This window comes from Diadema antillarum, unplaced genomic scaffold, assembly GCF_040938485.1.
Source record: "Diadema antillarum isolate AM-2024a unplaced genomic scaffold, OU_Dant_1.0 seq00000386_RagTag, whole genome shotgun sequence".
NCBI lineage: Eukaryota > Metazoa > Echinodermata > Echinoidea > Diadematoida > Diadematidae > Diadema > Diadema antillarum.
In genome coordinates this window covers 3,440,406-3,457,365 of record NW_027271384.1, presented here as the reverse complement: position 1 = coordinate 3,457,365, position 16,960 = coordinate 3,440,406, and positions in this window count along the sequence as shown.

Genomic DNA, 16,960 nt, shown 5'->3' with positions numbered 1-16,960 from the left:
ATACACATATATATATATTTCTACTGATTCGTTTACTTATATATATATATATATATATATATATATATATATATATATGGTACGATATTTTGTGACACAACTGACCGACACATATGCATCGAATGAGATAACTCTTTGACATTTTGCAACTGCCTGCTCCAAATGGTAAACTGCACCTTCAAGTACAACATAGATTTGGGTCCCAAACAATGTATAGAATGGACATGTGCTGACCTAATCCGTGTTGAATGGAATCACTCAACCGAAAAACGAACGAATGCAATGTGAATCATGCGAATCAGTGCCGTATATTAAGAGAGTCTGGCCAACTGCTAATTTGGACGCCATGTCGTTACCGCGCGTATTACGCGTCACAGGATTAGCGTGTACGCTCAGACGTAACAAAATAACCAAGCCAAATAAGGGGCAGTTAACAATGGGCATTGCCAGAGCGGGTTGATAGATAGAGTTGCGACACCGGAAGTTCTTGCTGATTGGTCAATCCCTCAAAATAGTTCCCCCTGGTCGTATGATGTCGATAAGACCTTAGAAAACCGCGTACCCTATTATGACGCAAACAATGCATTCATTGTTATTTTGCTCCGTGGTTCGCGCAAAGTAGAGTTACGCGCTCCGCGCATGGGTTTTGCGCGAGAGTGCAAAATAGCTTCCCCTCGTCGTCATAACAACAATAAAGACCCACAACCTTGGATTCTGAATTACAACAACAATTGTAAAGGAGTGGGACTACATGATATTTCCGTCCTTACATTTTGACGTTCGCCCATCAACATCATCCAGGAGCGTTAAAACCACTTTGAAAATATTTCATCCTTACTGGTTGTTTGCAACCGTTTAATTGACTTCGACAGGCAAGTAATCCTTTCTCTACTTCATTAAGTTTACATGATTGCCGTAAAAACACGACACAAATCACACTCCCGTCGCATTGCGTATGAGCGCACTTCAGTAACGAAAATGAAGTGCGCGAAATGAACAATGGGCACTGCGTGTGAGCTATGCTCGCGCCCGCGTAATTGACTTTGGTAACGACATGGCGCCTGTAGATCATGGGACCAGCTTTTGACCAATCACAGGCTTCAAATCTCATATGCCGAAAACCGAGTTGGCCAGACTCTCTTTATATACGGCACTGATTCGCATCAGTGCCGTATATTAAGAGAGTCTGGCCAACTCGGTTTTTGGCTTACGTGTTTTGAAGCCTGTGATTTGTCAAAAGCTGGTCCCGTGATCTACAGGCGCCATGTCGTTACCAAAGTCAATTACGCGGGCGCGAGCATAGCTCACACGCAGTGCCCATTGTTCATTTCGCGCAGCTACGCGCTAATGTTGCTTGCCTTTAGGACGTCCCCAATATTGGTCACGGTGCAGTGGGTATAATAATTGTCATTGCCGTTGTCTACTTTATCGAAGTAGAAGGTATACACGAAAGATATTTTGATATTATTATCTTACCGCGATAAACTAGGGAGGTGACTCCCTGGATAAACTGAAGATTCGTCATGCCTTCCTGCGCAGCATGGCGTTGCATGAAAGAACCTGGCACAATTAGTGTAATTGCACACCGCTTTCCGACAGATCTAAAAGGAAGGAAAAAGTGGGAAATCGGAGTGCGACGAGAAAGCAGATCCAAACACAAAAGGAAGGAAAAAGTGGGAAATGAGAGTGCGACCAGAAATCTGGTCATCGAGTAGCAACTCGTTTCTGTTCCAGGTGAGATTCATTTTACAGGTCAAAGGATCAAAGTTAGGAAAATGTTGAAATTCTACTATCTACAGGTGTGATCTATTGTTGAAATATTATTACATAGTTCCTCCATACCTTGGGGATTACCCAATGTATATAAAAAAAAAACAGTATTGGCATGCCACCATCACTCCAAATTGACAATTTTTTGGTTTTGGCTATGATGGTCAAAGGTCAAGTGAAATACTAACATGACAGGATTTTCCCTATATTTTTTTAAATGACCGCTCAAAGTATTTGAATTGTCATAAAGATAGATTAGTCAAAGTAAAAATGCTCAAATTCCTTAATACTTGCTCAGTCTGCGAGTCTTTAACAATAAAATTCCATCCATTCACACCTAGTTGAAGGAAAGTAAACACTCGACGCATTAAATTTTGTGACAAACACGCCATTTTTTTTTTCTACCAGGTATGTGAAACTTTCGTGTAACATTGGAAAGACGTACTCCAGACCTGTTAAGAGAACAATATGGCGGAGGTCTACCAGTCGCCGTTATCTTGTATAGGACATTTTCATTTGTTTTTTTACTTACTACATATCTATTCAATGATCATGGCAGTGTAGTTCTAATTTGGTGCGGATGCCACCGAGGATATCCCTCATAACGTAATCCAGGTACTGTCTTGTGCTTAGTTCAATTTCAGATCTTTCTCTTTAAATTATTTTTAAACAATTTGAGATCATTTTAAATACCTTAATACGCACTTATCGATGACGTTGCCATGTTGTACATTGTACATAAGTGTATTCCTTTTGAATTACATACTAACGTGTACTAGTAGGCCTTCATGCCAGTTTCATACATATGGGAGTAAATAGGATGGTAATTGATGGTTATGTACGTGCGAATCATTAACAATTGTGGAATTCGTCTATCGTCTGTGCACAGCTAGAATTGTAAATTTATATATCATTTTGTTATACAACAATCTTGTTACCTGGACAACTTGCTAAATACAATATATTTATAGCATACAGTCTGGTGACAGATAATGACCCCGCCATTGTAACTTCCTTTTTTTTTACAGCAATTTATCATGATATTCCTATAAAGGAATTATAGTAGAGCAGATAAGCCCTCAAAATCACGTGAATTGTGCAAAATTTGACTAAAGCATGAAACTTTCACCAGTGTTAGTACATACTATAAGATTTATTTTAAGATTGGGAGGTAAGTCTGATTTGACCTCTGATGACCTCCAGAGGTCAATGTACTTTAGATATCAGAAAATCGATGTTTTTAGACATTTGCGAATGATATATGTGGTTATGTTGCACTAAACATGCATTTATACCACAGAGAAATCATTTCCAGATTCAACAGAGCACTGACAGGTTTTTACCTTTGACCTCTGATGACCTCCAGAGGTCAATGAACTTTAAATATCAAAATATCGATGTTTTTAGACATTTGTGAATGATATATGTGGTTATGATTCACTAAACATGCATCTATACTTCAGGGAAACCATTTTCTGATTCCACAGAGCATTGACAGGTTTTAACCTTTGACCTCTGATGACCTTTGGAGGTCAATGACCTCAAAATATTATATTGATCTGTGATGTCATTGGTTAATGGTAACCGTTGTTAAGATGTACAAAACAAGCATATCTGTCTTACAATGAAATTGTCTTCATATTCTAAAGAGCAGACAGGTTTCTACCTTTGACCTCTGATGACCTTGAGAGGTCAATGACCTCAGAATATCAGAATATTGAAGTATGACATCATTGGTGAAAGGTCAAACATGGTTAAGATGTACAAAACAAGCATAGGCCTATCTGTGTACAATGACATCGTCTTCATATTCCAAGGCACACAGACGAGTTTCTGCCTTTGACCTCTGATGATCTCGAGAGGTCAATGACCTCAAAGTATCAGAATAGTTTGGCATCATCAATGGTAAACATGATGATGTTCTAGAGAGCGCTCGTAGGCCCTGCTTATTAACGAGCCATTACCGTTCACCTATGAAAATCACACAAGGTCAAATACCTCGAATGAAATGTGAGGATGTTAATATTGATATTGCGATAGTTAATAGTTGATAATTGTTTATAATGTAGGGCTTACAAACCATGCATTTCTGTTACCAAAAAAGTGGCTACTCATTCCGCAGAACTTTTCAGGTAATTATCTAAGTCGGGTATGTGCACAGAGCAAGGGGTGTCGATCTGTTTTCACGTGGGGGGGGGGACTTGGAAAATATGTAAAAGCATAAGTTCATGGTGCAAAGGAATGAAGCGGAGGGGGAGGGGGAGGATGTGGGTGGGGGATTGGATTTTCGCAGGTTTAGACCTGAAATCAGTGATTCAGTGTAGCTCTTGATTAATGTGTGCGTCATCACTTATACGGAAGTTGATGGGGTGTGGGCGCATCTCACCTACCCTCCTCCCAAAGACGAAGTTTTTTTTTTTTTTTTTTTTTTTTTTTTTTTTTTTAGAATCTTATGCATACGTTTTGGGGAATATTTGGAAAATTATGGATCACCAAGGTGTACCAAGTCTATATGGATGGGAACCCAGCAAGCGCAGCGTTGGCGAGGGTAGGGTATTCCACTCCCATTCGAGAGAGCTCTTGTATTTTGAGAAATGAGATTCAACGACCTGGCACACAGGCACTTTTGAAGGAATACCTCGAAATTTGTATCAAAAAGGTGTAGTAAGTCAGCCATCTATGGAGGGAGACCAATCGACAGAAGGATGTGGGTGGAGGTATCCCCCTCCCACATTATGGAGCTTTTGCATTCTTTTGTTTGCAATTCAATGATCTCGTGCCACTCTTGGTTGAACTACCATTTTGAAATAAAAAGTCCATACCCAAATGTATAGCCATAATCAATGCATGGAGGAGAGGTTGATACAGCGAGAGGAGGGTATGAAAGGGGCTGTCTCCCAATCCTTCCCATGCGAGGGAGCCTTTGCAGGAAGAATAGAAATGTAAAAAAAAAAAAATCTAGTATACACATTTATGATGGAATATTTGGGAAATTATCAGTAAAAGGAGTGTACCAAATCTAAGGGTAGAAACCGAGGAGGGATTGTTAAATTGAAAGATACACTACCCCCTCCAACAAGAGGGATTTTCTTTAATATGTCGGAACTGAAATTAAAGATCTAGTACATACTTTGTGATGATATAGAACAAAAATGGGACAAAAGCACTGAGCGTATATGGAAGGGGAAATGATGAAAGATAGTGTTGGGGAGGGGGTATGCAAAGGAGATTCTGCCTTTTAATCTGGCGCATACTATAGCTGAAATGTTCAGTGACAATTCATTATCTGTCAAAAAAGTGAAGAAAAAAATCTCCATCTCAGGAAATACTTGGAGGCAAAGTTCTATGTCCCAACCATTCCCCCTCCCATATTTTCTCGGGAGGCGGGGCAAATGCCTCTTGCCCTCCAAAATGAACAATCGTGCATGTATAGGAAAGCCTTTTCATCTTTGGAATTCAAATAAAAATATCTCTTAAAAACATTTTTCATAGAATAATGGAAATTATCATTCCCCAAAGTATGTTATATCTGTGGAAGGAACCAAGCAGGGGGAAGGAGTCTATTGAAAGGAGATATCCCCTCTCACAGAAGGGAGATTTTGCATTTCAGAATTAAATTTTAACAATCCGATGCACACTTAAAGTGAAAAACTTGGGCAGTTTTCTGTCTAAAAAGCAAAAAGCAAAAAACAACAACAAAAACTAACAACAACAAAACATAGTCCACATCTCAGAATTTAATGGGGTGGGGGTCAACTATCCCTGCCACCACCCCACCCCTCCACCAAACTGATGCCCCGGTATGTGCATGTGTTTTATTCCATGCACTTGTTGAAAAGAAGAGAGAGTTTTAAGAAACAATATTGTTCAGTGGTCGCTATCCCAGTCAAGTAAATTGTTTATCAATAAGGTGATTTCCTTCACCTGTATACCTTAAGATGATGTAGGCCTGGTATTTGCCTTGCACGTTATTACAAAATACATCTATTTCTTTTTTTAGTATTCTCGTTTAAATTTTGATGTGAAAGTTGTTTACTTTGCCACGATTTTATTTGTACATAGAAAAAATAATCCAAGACTGAAAATGAAACTGATACAATATTTAATGATTGACATGATGCACATATTGTGTATTTCTATAGCAATAACAGTGAGCAATTCAAAAGGCGTGTACTCATTTCACATGAATATTAGCGATGATCCTCTGACCTCTGGAGGATATTGAAAGATATGCATCAAAATGTAAGAATATTGATGTCTGGTCTCATTGGTTTGTAATGGCCAGCTGCTTATGAAATGATAATTATATTTAAAAAATGCATTGTGTGTGTGTGTGTGTGTGTGTGTGTGTGTGTCCAAAATTGTATGCAGAGTATTCCACACACAGTTCAATTTTGACTTCCATCTAGGACAATGAGTGGTTACTTTTTTCTCAACTACACTGTAATATCAAAATCTATTGAAAAAAACACAGTGGCGGCCGGGTCTAACACATTATCATTCCTTTTCGTTGGAGATCCATGCGGGATGGTCAAAACAAACATAAAAAACAGATATCTCAGACCTAATTGTTATAACAAAGCATCATATCCTCATATAACCAACCCAACCCTCTATGCCCAGACAATGTAAACCACCCCATGGACTTACTTGGAACTTTAGAATATCCTTTGTCAACAGAGAGAGACATCCAAACCTTTGCAGTGTCGACTAAGATCTGCCATGGAACTGATTGGTATTGGCTCTGCATCATTGAAAGCAGATCTCGTTTCCTATTCTCCTTCTTCTTCTTCTTCTTCTTCTTCTTCTTCTTCTTCTTCTTCGTTATACTGTGTAATCTTGTAATCTGCCATGGATCCTTTTCTTAATTGGTTACAGAAGGTATCCAAAGAGCTATATGAAGCAAAAAAAAAACAAACAAATGCAAAAACAAAAAGAGAGACATATATATCTTTAATAACAGAGCTGAATATTGAGTATCTCTCTCCTGAAGTGTTTCAAAGAGATACAAGAGACAGTGGCCGAGAGTAGCCGCCACCTTTTTTGGGAGTAGGCCTACTTTATGTTCTTGCAAATGATGCCTGACATTTTTGGTCATTGGCCCTTTTTGAAGAACGCAGCAATAGAGCCACAACTTCCTGCGGAGTGGATATTGTGGGGTTCTTGATGCAGAACATCAACGCTGAATTTGCCTGTGCTGTACTTTCTTGCAGGGATTGCCATTGTAGTTTTGTTTTGTTTTGCTTTGTTTTGTTTTTCAAGTGTGGCTGTAACACTGCTTGTTTTGCATATGATGGTCATTGCAGCTAAAGAGTGCATATCTTCTCTGGATCATTCCAAACTTCATGATGTTTCACCTGGGTGAATGGATCCCAGATGATGCATGCATATTCCAGGACAGTCCTGAGCGGCATGGAGTAGCAAAACACCCGAACTTTATGATACTCGTACCTTCGTCTGGAGAGAGTCTTTGGTTGAAGTATAACCTTTTTAAGCTGCTGTGGCGATTTGATTCCAGCTGAGCCTCCTATTGGAACTCCAAAATATTTTGCACAATCTGCTTTCTCCATGGTTTGCCATGAATGCTTATCTATTCCCTGGGTAGGTCTCGGATATCAATAGCTAGTTGCAATACACAGGATTGCTTCATGTGGAATGCATGTTGGACCTCACAGTATGTCGAAGTTTTCAAAATGGTCCATGATGTCGCAGCTGTGGACTGTATACTCCAGGACCATGAGTCATTCATCGCAGTCATACTGTAACAACCCACCAGCTTTACACTGGTCAATACAAGCCCACCAGCTGCCCATGAGCTTGACACTTTAGGCAAACCAGTCCCATAATGAGTCCGACAAAAGGGGGAAAAGATCTATTAGACGTAAGGGCTTTTTACACTTGTGTTTCTTAACCCCGGACTTTCTCTGACCCAGGACTATCGTTAGTCCCGTACCAATTTTTTCAGCTTTTTACACTCGCCAATTAGTCCCGTACTATCTCTTGTCCGGGGCTAAGGAGAAAACTGACCTTTTTACACTCGTCTTCTTAGCCCCGGACTTTCCAAACCACACGAATATTCATAATTACGTTGTGTACTGTACACGTACACGCACGCACCGGCAGCACTTGATTACCTCGTTTCTGATTGGTCAGTGAGGGTCGGACTTCGTCTCCGTCGCTTAGCCCAGGATTATTTTTTCGTTCTGTTTACACTCACTTGCTTGGCACCGCAATTGCGGTGCTAACCCCTGCTATTTTGCAGGGCCAGATAGTACCGTACTATCGGTGGGGCTAGCCCACTTTGGCAAAAACGAGTGTAAACAGAAAGTGGGCTAAGGATAGTCCCGTACCAACGGTGGGGCTAAGGCCCCCCCCCCCCCCTTAGCCCCACCGTTGGTCCGGGGCTAAGCAAAAATTTACAAGTGTAAAAAGCCCTTTACACTGAATAGATTAAACACTCTGTATATCAGTCTCGTGGGCCTTGTTTTCCTCGAGTGTCGAGATAATGGCCATATTTGCCTATATTTGCTAGTCTACATAACTAACCCAAACATAACAGTTGTATTTCAGGTCACTGCCATCACTCAAGAAACTTAAGCTTTATTTCTGAAGTAATTGACCTCTCACATTTCAGAGACCTGCTACTATAAACCAATGCTCTGTGGAATATGCATACATACTTTAATCAAAACGTCAATGCGTGATTTGTACATGATTAAACATTGACGATTACACCAATGAAGCCAAACATCAATACAGGTAAGCCTATACATGTGACCTCAGTGACCTCTCATTGTCCTGAGAGGTCAAAGTTGGATATAATGCACAGGCTAATGACCAATGTTCCATGGAATGACAAGATTCTTCCATTATAGCATAAATGATTGTACATCGGGTATTACAAAGTTGACCATTGACTATACATAGAATATCAATATTCTGATATTTTGAGGTCATTGACCTGTTACCTTCCTCAGAGGTCAAAGGTAGAGACACGTGAGTAATTTCTCTTGCTCTGTGGAATAGGAATTGTAATACAAATGAATATAACATCTAAATCATGTTTGTCATCAACCAATTGCACCAAATATCAATGTTCTGACATTTTGAGGTCATTGGCCTCATCATAGGTCATCTGAGGTCATCAGAGGTCAAAGGTAGAAATCTGACTCGAAAGGCTCAGTGGAACATTGAGGCAATTCCGCTTACAAAAATTAGTTTTTAGTACATAATTATCGTGTTTCAGTTATGAGTGACGCATTAAAATATCAATTTTCTGACATTTTGAGGTCATTGACCTCTGGAGGTCATCAGAGGTCAAAGATAGAAACCTGTCAGGGCTCTGTGGAATATAAAGACAATTTCACTGTGACAAAAATTAAGTTTTAGTACATCATTACTGTGTTTTATCATTAACCAATGATGCAAAATATCAATTTTCTGACATTTTGAGGTCATTGACCTCTGGAGGTCATTAGAGGTCAAAGGTAGAAACCTGTCAGGGCTCTGTGGAACATAAAGACAATTTCACTGTGACAAAAAATAAGTTTTAGTACATCATTACTGTGTTTATCATTAACCAATGATGCAAAATATCAATTTTCTTAGATTTTGAGGTCATTGACCTCTAGAGGTCATCAGAGGTCAATTCAGACTTACCTCCCGATCTTAAAATTAATCTTATAGCATGTACTAACAATGGTGAAAGTTTCATGCTTTAATCAAATTTTGCACAATTCTTCGGCTTATCTGCTCTACTATTATGCCTATTATTCATCAAGTTTATGTACCTTTGTGTTTGTGTCTATAATTATGAATGTGTAAGAATGATTGCCATGACAGTTGGCTTTGTTCAACATGGTTGGAATGAAAGAATGTCCCTCCCCCAACCTACCCCCCCCCCCTTTCTCTCTCTCTCCCTCTCTAAGAAAAAAAAAAGTTAAAGGGGCATAGTCCCGGTAGTGTAGATGGCGCTGTTGATGATACTGCCGATCACCGTTAGCATTGATACGAAGATTACCGAAGTAGAGCTATCATCAAGAGTTAAGTGCGTAGGTGTTGCTAAGTAACGTTGCCTTTGTTGTCTTCTCTGCGCATCGCGCAGTCTGTAGTAATGCCAGGGTGCGTGCATATGTGCTTGTTATTATGACATCACAAAAGAAGTTTGCTAAAGCTGTCACCCCCCTCAGCCGAATCATGAGCCGAACTGTGATCGGACCACTGACTACAGTGAATCGGACTTCTTCGGACTCGGGAAAGTGGGCCAAAGCGTAAGCGCCAAAGAGAAGTCGATAGCGTAGGTCTCTATAGGAAACTTGCGCCGTGCGCCCGCGTACGCATTTGACTAAAACACGGGGACCATGCACCTTTAAGCATTGCAGACAGTATGTCCCTTGCGCCTTTGGGACGCCTGCGCGTACACGCTAGTTCTCCAAGCGCACGCGCTAAAACCTTAAGCGCACTGTCCGCTGGGTAACGACATGGCGTCCAATTCATGAGTTGGCCAGACTCTCTTAATATACGGCACTGATGCGAATATAACAATAGCGCCCTCTTACGGGAATTTCATAAAAATTCTTAAGAAACATTTCAATCGAGTTGATAAAGCAAACTCAAACAGAACATAAAGGATAGCTGTTTCATCGGAGTTGAATCCAACAGAATGGAAAATGGAGTATCTAAAACTTCCACACGAGAGAACTGTGATAAATAGGCCACAATCAGATGATGTAATAGTATAATACCTTCCGTTATCTTGCTCGCAATAATTTTGACTCAAAGAGGTATCGATACTCGCTACCTATAGAGGGCGGACTATGAATTGTAAATTGTGACCACAAGATTGATAGGGCGATTATCAAACTGCGTAGAGTAATAACCCTCGACAGTGTAAATTAGTAGAAAACCCCTTTGCCATGAAGAGATTTTGCTCTTTAACATGAGTATGAGAAAACATTCTTTTATAACGTTGGTTGAGCATTGTAATGGTTCTGCAAGGGTTACGTTTGCAGAGATAAAGGGTTATCACTTTCAAGTATACATTTACAATTGTGTGTGTAATTTTCTTTTTTTCAACCAATATCTGTAGGGTCCTCCCATGAAAAACAAGAGAGTATGTTCAGACGTGTTTTCATGTCTGTTTCAGAAACGGGTTTGATTAAGATCTTTTGTCACACCATGGGCACTGATGAAGAGTGTGACCTTGCCTTTCAGTATTTGAGAGCTATGCTCCGTTTTAAGATCTTCAAGATCTATTATTCATTTTTTGACGGCGTTCTTCTTCTACTAATTGTTTTACTTATTATCATCAAGATGCCGAGCAGACCAGTCTTCATATTGCGTTTCTGTACTGTGTACATTTTCTGCTACTCTTCCGACTGTTGGCGATGAGGCCCGTATCAGATTCACTGTTTTGGAGCCGGAGATTTGCCATGTCATCTTGCAGTCATGACTACGCGTCATTAGATGCGTCACTATGGACACTGCGCGCTACCTCCATCTGTTAAGCGCGGTGACTTCTTTGAAAGGTGAGTTTCAAAATCCGTCTGCCCATGATCAGACGTGTTTTCATGTCTGTTTCAGAAACGGGTTTCATTAAGATCTTTTGTCACATCATGGGCACTGATGAAGAGTGTGACCTTGCCTTTCAGTATTTGAGAGCTATGCTCCGTTTTAAGATCTTCAAGATCTATGATTTATTTTTTTGACGGCGTTCTTCTTCTACTAATTGTTTTACTTATATATATATATATATATATATATATATATATACATATATATATATATATATATATATATATATATATATGCATGTAAGGTGAAATGGGCTCGGCATTGTAGGTAATGGGTGCTGCATTTTTTATGTATAGGTGTGATGGAGGAATGACTGCTTGCTGACGTTGCAGTATGTTCACTGAAAAAGACCGGTAACTCGGTCGAAAGCTCGGGAGAATAAAATGCTATTAGTAAACATACTGCAATGTCTGCGAGAAGTCATTCCTATTTGATTGTATATATACGTATACATAAATCTTCCTACGTAATGTCTTTAATATTTTTTTTTTGCTGATGGTATCAGTTTGGTTTCTTTTTTCACATCGTAGTCCTCATATACTTGTGGAAACAAGAAATGTGGAATTGGTTAAGATCTTGCAATGGATAAGGGCTACTGAATTATCCCATAATTTTCAGAATACCACATATATTTTGATTAGTAATCATCTTCTCTACCAACAAAAAATATTATCTTAGATGATATTTATGTAAAAAAAAAGTTCCCATATCATATATATGTATATATATATATATATATATATTATATATATAAACACACATATATATATATATATATATATATATATATATATATACATATATATATATGTTTATATATTATGATTTTTACTGATAACAAACCTCTGGAAATGTCATGTTATAAATCTCCAAAATTATGTCTCGGAATGTTGGTGATATCAGCTGAGTAAAGTTTCACCTCCCAATTACTCCACTACTAATATCGTATTCCTATCTGATTTTACCCCATTTACATTACGGTCCATTACGGACCATGCAATGTTATTAGACAAATTAAAGCGCATAGGAATGAGTGACTCCAGTATAATATGGTTTACGGAATATTTACAAAATCGACGAATTGTAACTCAAGTAGGAAACACATTATCACGCGAACAATGCATTTCATATGGCGTACCGCAAGGATCAATACTGGGACCTTTACTGTTTGCCCTCTATATAAATGACATGGTTAAAACTGTTGAAAATTGTAAAATCCACCTATATGCTGATGACATTGTTTTGTATTTTTCAAGTAAAAATCCTTATACTGTTCAACAGAAATTGCAACAGGAATTGAATACGATCTCTGACTGGATGTGCAAAAACAGACTGAGTTTAAACTGTGATAAAACAGTATGTATGTTTATTGGCAATAGAAAGTCACTGAACAAATGTAATAAATTAAATTTGAATGTAAATGGGAAAAAATTGGAACAGGTAAATCATGTGAAATATTTAGGGGTATCAGTAGATTCGGAATTAAATTGGAATATACAAGTTGAAAGAGTTTGTAAAAATGTGAGTAAAATGGTGAGTTTCATGGGCAGACTTAGGCATATAATCAATGAACAAAGTATGAATTTAATATACAAGTCTTTCATTTTACCACAGTTTGATTATGCCGACATTGTTTGGGATTCTGGAAAGCGTAATCATGTAAATATGATTCAAAAACTTCAGAATAGAGCTGGAAGAATAATTTTGAATATAAGTCCATATTCTCACACGTCTATCCATCAAGTGCACCAAACTCTCCAATGGGATTATCTTGTCTCTCGACGTAAACAGCATCTACTGCAATTAGTTTACAAGGCATTACATAATATGACACCGTCTTATTTGACCGATAAATTTGAACCCAAAGAAAATTCGTATTCATTGCGGTCTAATTTCAATTTACACCTTAATATTCCAAGAACAAATTATTGTAAGAGAATGGTTTCATACAGAGGTAGTAGGGAGTTCAATTCACTCCCTTTGTCAATAAAAAAGGCAACCAGTATAGATATTTTCAAGCGATCACTGCAAGAGCACATCTCTTCGTATGTTTGATATAACTCAGTACATGACAGATTACTAATACATAAATTGATGGGAAATGAATATTTTTCAATTTCTTTCTTGTTCCTTTTCTTTTTTTTTTCTTGTGTTTTTTTCTTTCTTCTCATTGCATATAATTTGATTTGCTGTTTAATTGAAGAAACTGTATTACTTTAATCTATACTGGACCCTCCTGTAAAACAGAGGGACCATAATGGTCCTCTTCGCTGAGCGAGGCTATCCAGCCGTATCATTCATGAGTTTTTGTATCACATGATTTGTAATGTTGATTTTTATATTTACGGAAATAAATTACCATACCATACCATACGGTTTGTCGGCTTGTGGCAAAGCTCATCAAAATCTGTTAGATAGGTTAGATGTTAGATGTGTTATTCTTTATAACATCTCACACAGATCCTTTGTCTTTTTGAAAACTACCTCTGTGTTATTTTTTAGTCTTGTATAACATGTCACACAGATCCTTTGTCTTTTTGAAAACTAATTGCTAAAAATGAAAGATTTATATTACGGTATATTTTCAATTCGGTAAGTTCATGTTTGATTTACCTGCTTTAAATGATAATATGTTTCATAAGAATTTGTCCATTCATTAATAACCAACGACACGATCTCAAGAATATCATTCACTTTTGTTGATGTCCATGTCAACACAAAATACATTCATAAAAATGGGCCAAGATTCTAGAATGCAAATACTGATCATATTGAATATGCCCCATCATTAGCTGTATTTAGAAGGAAATTGAAGTGGATATTGTTGCAATCATATAAATCAAATGAAGGAGTGTAATTCTATTTTATTAGTGTAATCAGTATTTATTGTCACTGAGCAATAGCTTACTGATGACAATGATGTTCCGTGCATCTAAATGTCTCTATACCATTGTCTTCTCTCTCTCCCTCTCTTCTTATACTTTCTCCTTTCTCAACACCCGTCTTGATTTTGTTGCATTAGTTGTGCTCTTGTTCGTACTTCCGTGTGTCTTAGTTCCTGCACTTGTCTTGCATCTTGCTTGTTTGTGCTGCAAGTCCCATCTCTGCTGGATTTTTTTTTTGTTTCATTTAATGTATCAGCCGTATCAATAAATACAAAATTGTCTTCATGTTTAGTCCGGTCAGTTGTTCAGGAAATATGAATGGGATTTGGTGACCACTAATATCCTTTTTTTTTTCGTAAGTACATTGTGTATTGCAACAGGGGGACCGACAATCTACAAACTTTGCTTTTCAGTGGGTCCCCCATCGTCATCCTCTGATTAATTGATCACTATATATGATGCTTGTTTGCATGATCCCCTTCTAGGTATAATGTACCTTTATTGATTACATGTGCTGAAATTCTTTACTTTTAGGTAAACTGTGCGTATATGCTGTTGATGACATGTATGTTGGGATGAAGAAAATGAAAAATGATGAACTGAGCTGAACCACATGACACTGTCACTTTTCCTTCCCTTATTGTATTACAGAGTTAATTATGCAAACCGTGTAAACAAATGCAACATTCGATTGAAGAAGGCAAATAAGAAATCACCACAATTTATAAAACTTAATATTGTACTTTCCCAAAAAGTATGTAGTATACCACACGCATCAAGGAAATATATAATGTAGCCAATGTGGTGGAAATCAGACATTATGTTTGTGTGGCGGGGGGGGGGGGGGGGAGAGGGTGTGTAGTTTTCTTTTCTTCTTGTTTTTTTTTTTAGGGTGGATGGGTTGGAGTCATTTTTGGACTTTCATTTTGGAACGACGTCATTCTTGAAGAAGATTCTTGCCTTGGCAATATCGACTTTTTTCTTGACTTGACAAACCTGTAACCACAGGAAAGGGTAAATACGTGACCGCTACAGACAGGTGACCATTAAGAACTGCGTTTACTATATGCGTTCCTTCACGGAGTAGATAGATATTTCCGCTTCCAGCAGTTCCCTGCATGTGCCATGTGCACTTTCTTGGTCACTTTATAAGCTAGATTGTCCTGCTGTGGCTAATCGTTCGTATGGGCTTTAACCGTTGACGTATAGTTGATCTAGGTTTTTTGTGTTTTTTTTTTTTTTTATAATCTCTTTCCGCCCTACTCTCTGTCTCTTTTCCCACTTCTTTTTTCTTTCTTTTTTTGTTTCCTCTGTCCTTATTTTCCCGCACTCTTTGTTTTTGTAAGCTCTTCACTCCCTCTTTCTCCATTCCCTTTGAGGTACCTATATAGTACAAGCATAATCTTTTTGGTGGGTACCTCCATCGTTGTTGTTTTTTTTTCAGAATGTAGAAAGACGTTTGTATTATATGTATTACATCTTCTTGTACTTCCTACAGACATGGAAATGTCGTTTTTCTTTAATGCCATATATTTCTTTGTACAGTCTATTGAAAGAAAATTGAATGTGAAGTTTGAATTGAATTGAATTTACATACATTGTAATCCATACATTGCTTCTCTTGACCTCTAATAACCCCCTCCCCCCCCCCCCCCCCGGTCAGAGGATTTGTCTTCGCCACTGACTAACATGATAGCTTATTGTTTCGTTTCCTTGAACTTCCTCGTCCGATCCACTCCTTTCATGCGAGATGTTCATGTGCATATTTACACGTAACCTACCGCAATCGGAAATACATTCCATGAAGGAAGAGCTGAGTCAAAGTACAAAGTGCTCATGATAAAGGGTAATATCGAAACTCTAAGTACCTTCAATACATGGATCTGGCACACGTGTAATAATAATAGGACTCTTCGACTTTCCGTACCCTTATTGTCTTACACACAGAAATATACATCCAGCAGCCTCAAAGGACAAGTTCACCTTCATAGACATGTGGGTTGAGTGAATGCAGCAATATTAGTAGAGCACATCACTGAGAGTTTGAGGAAAATCGGACAATCCGTGCAAAAGTTATGATTTTTTGAAGTTTCTGCTCAGTCAAGGTTGGATGAGAAGACTACTATAGCTTGTGATGTCACATAAGTACAACGATATAAAGAAAGTATAAAGAAAATTTAACATATTTTCACTTTTCTCGCATAACAAAAGAACACTCGACTTCTCTCTTTCAGAAGGCAAGGGGAATAATATTTCCCTTAACATACGTCAGTAACGAGTCGAAGAAATATGCACTTTATTCAAAAAACAAAGTTTTGTGAAATTCTCCTTTTATTTTCCTTATACCGTTGTACGCAAGTGACATCATACACTGTAGTAGTCTCCTCATTCAGCAGTGATTGCGCAGATGCTTTAAAAATTCATAACTTCTGAACGGAAGGTCGGATTTTCCCCAAACTTTCACTGATGTGTTCTACTAATATTGTTGCATTCACTCAATCCACATGTATATGAAGGTGGACTTGTCCATTAACAAGTAGCATCCGATTCAAGAAAACAAATTAAAACAGCATAATTGTATGTATACTGGCCCAGTAATCAATACCATACAGGTTATACATTGTGTAACAGGCATACCAAGGGAGCTTGTTCTATCATAGATATATACATGTATAACCATGTAGCGGATTTTTTTTTTTTTTTTTTTTTTTTGGTGAGTGGGGGTTCACATA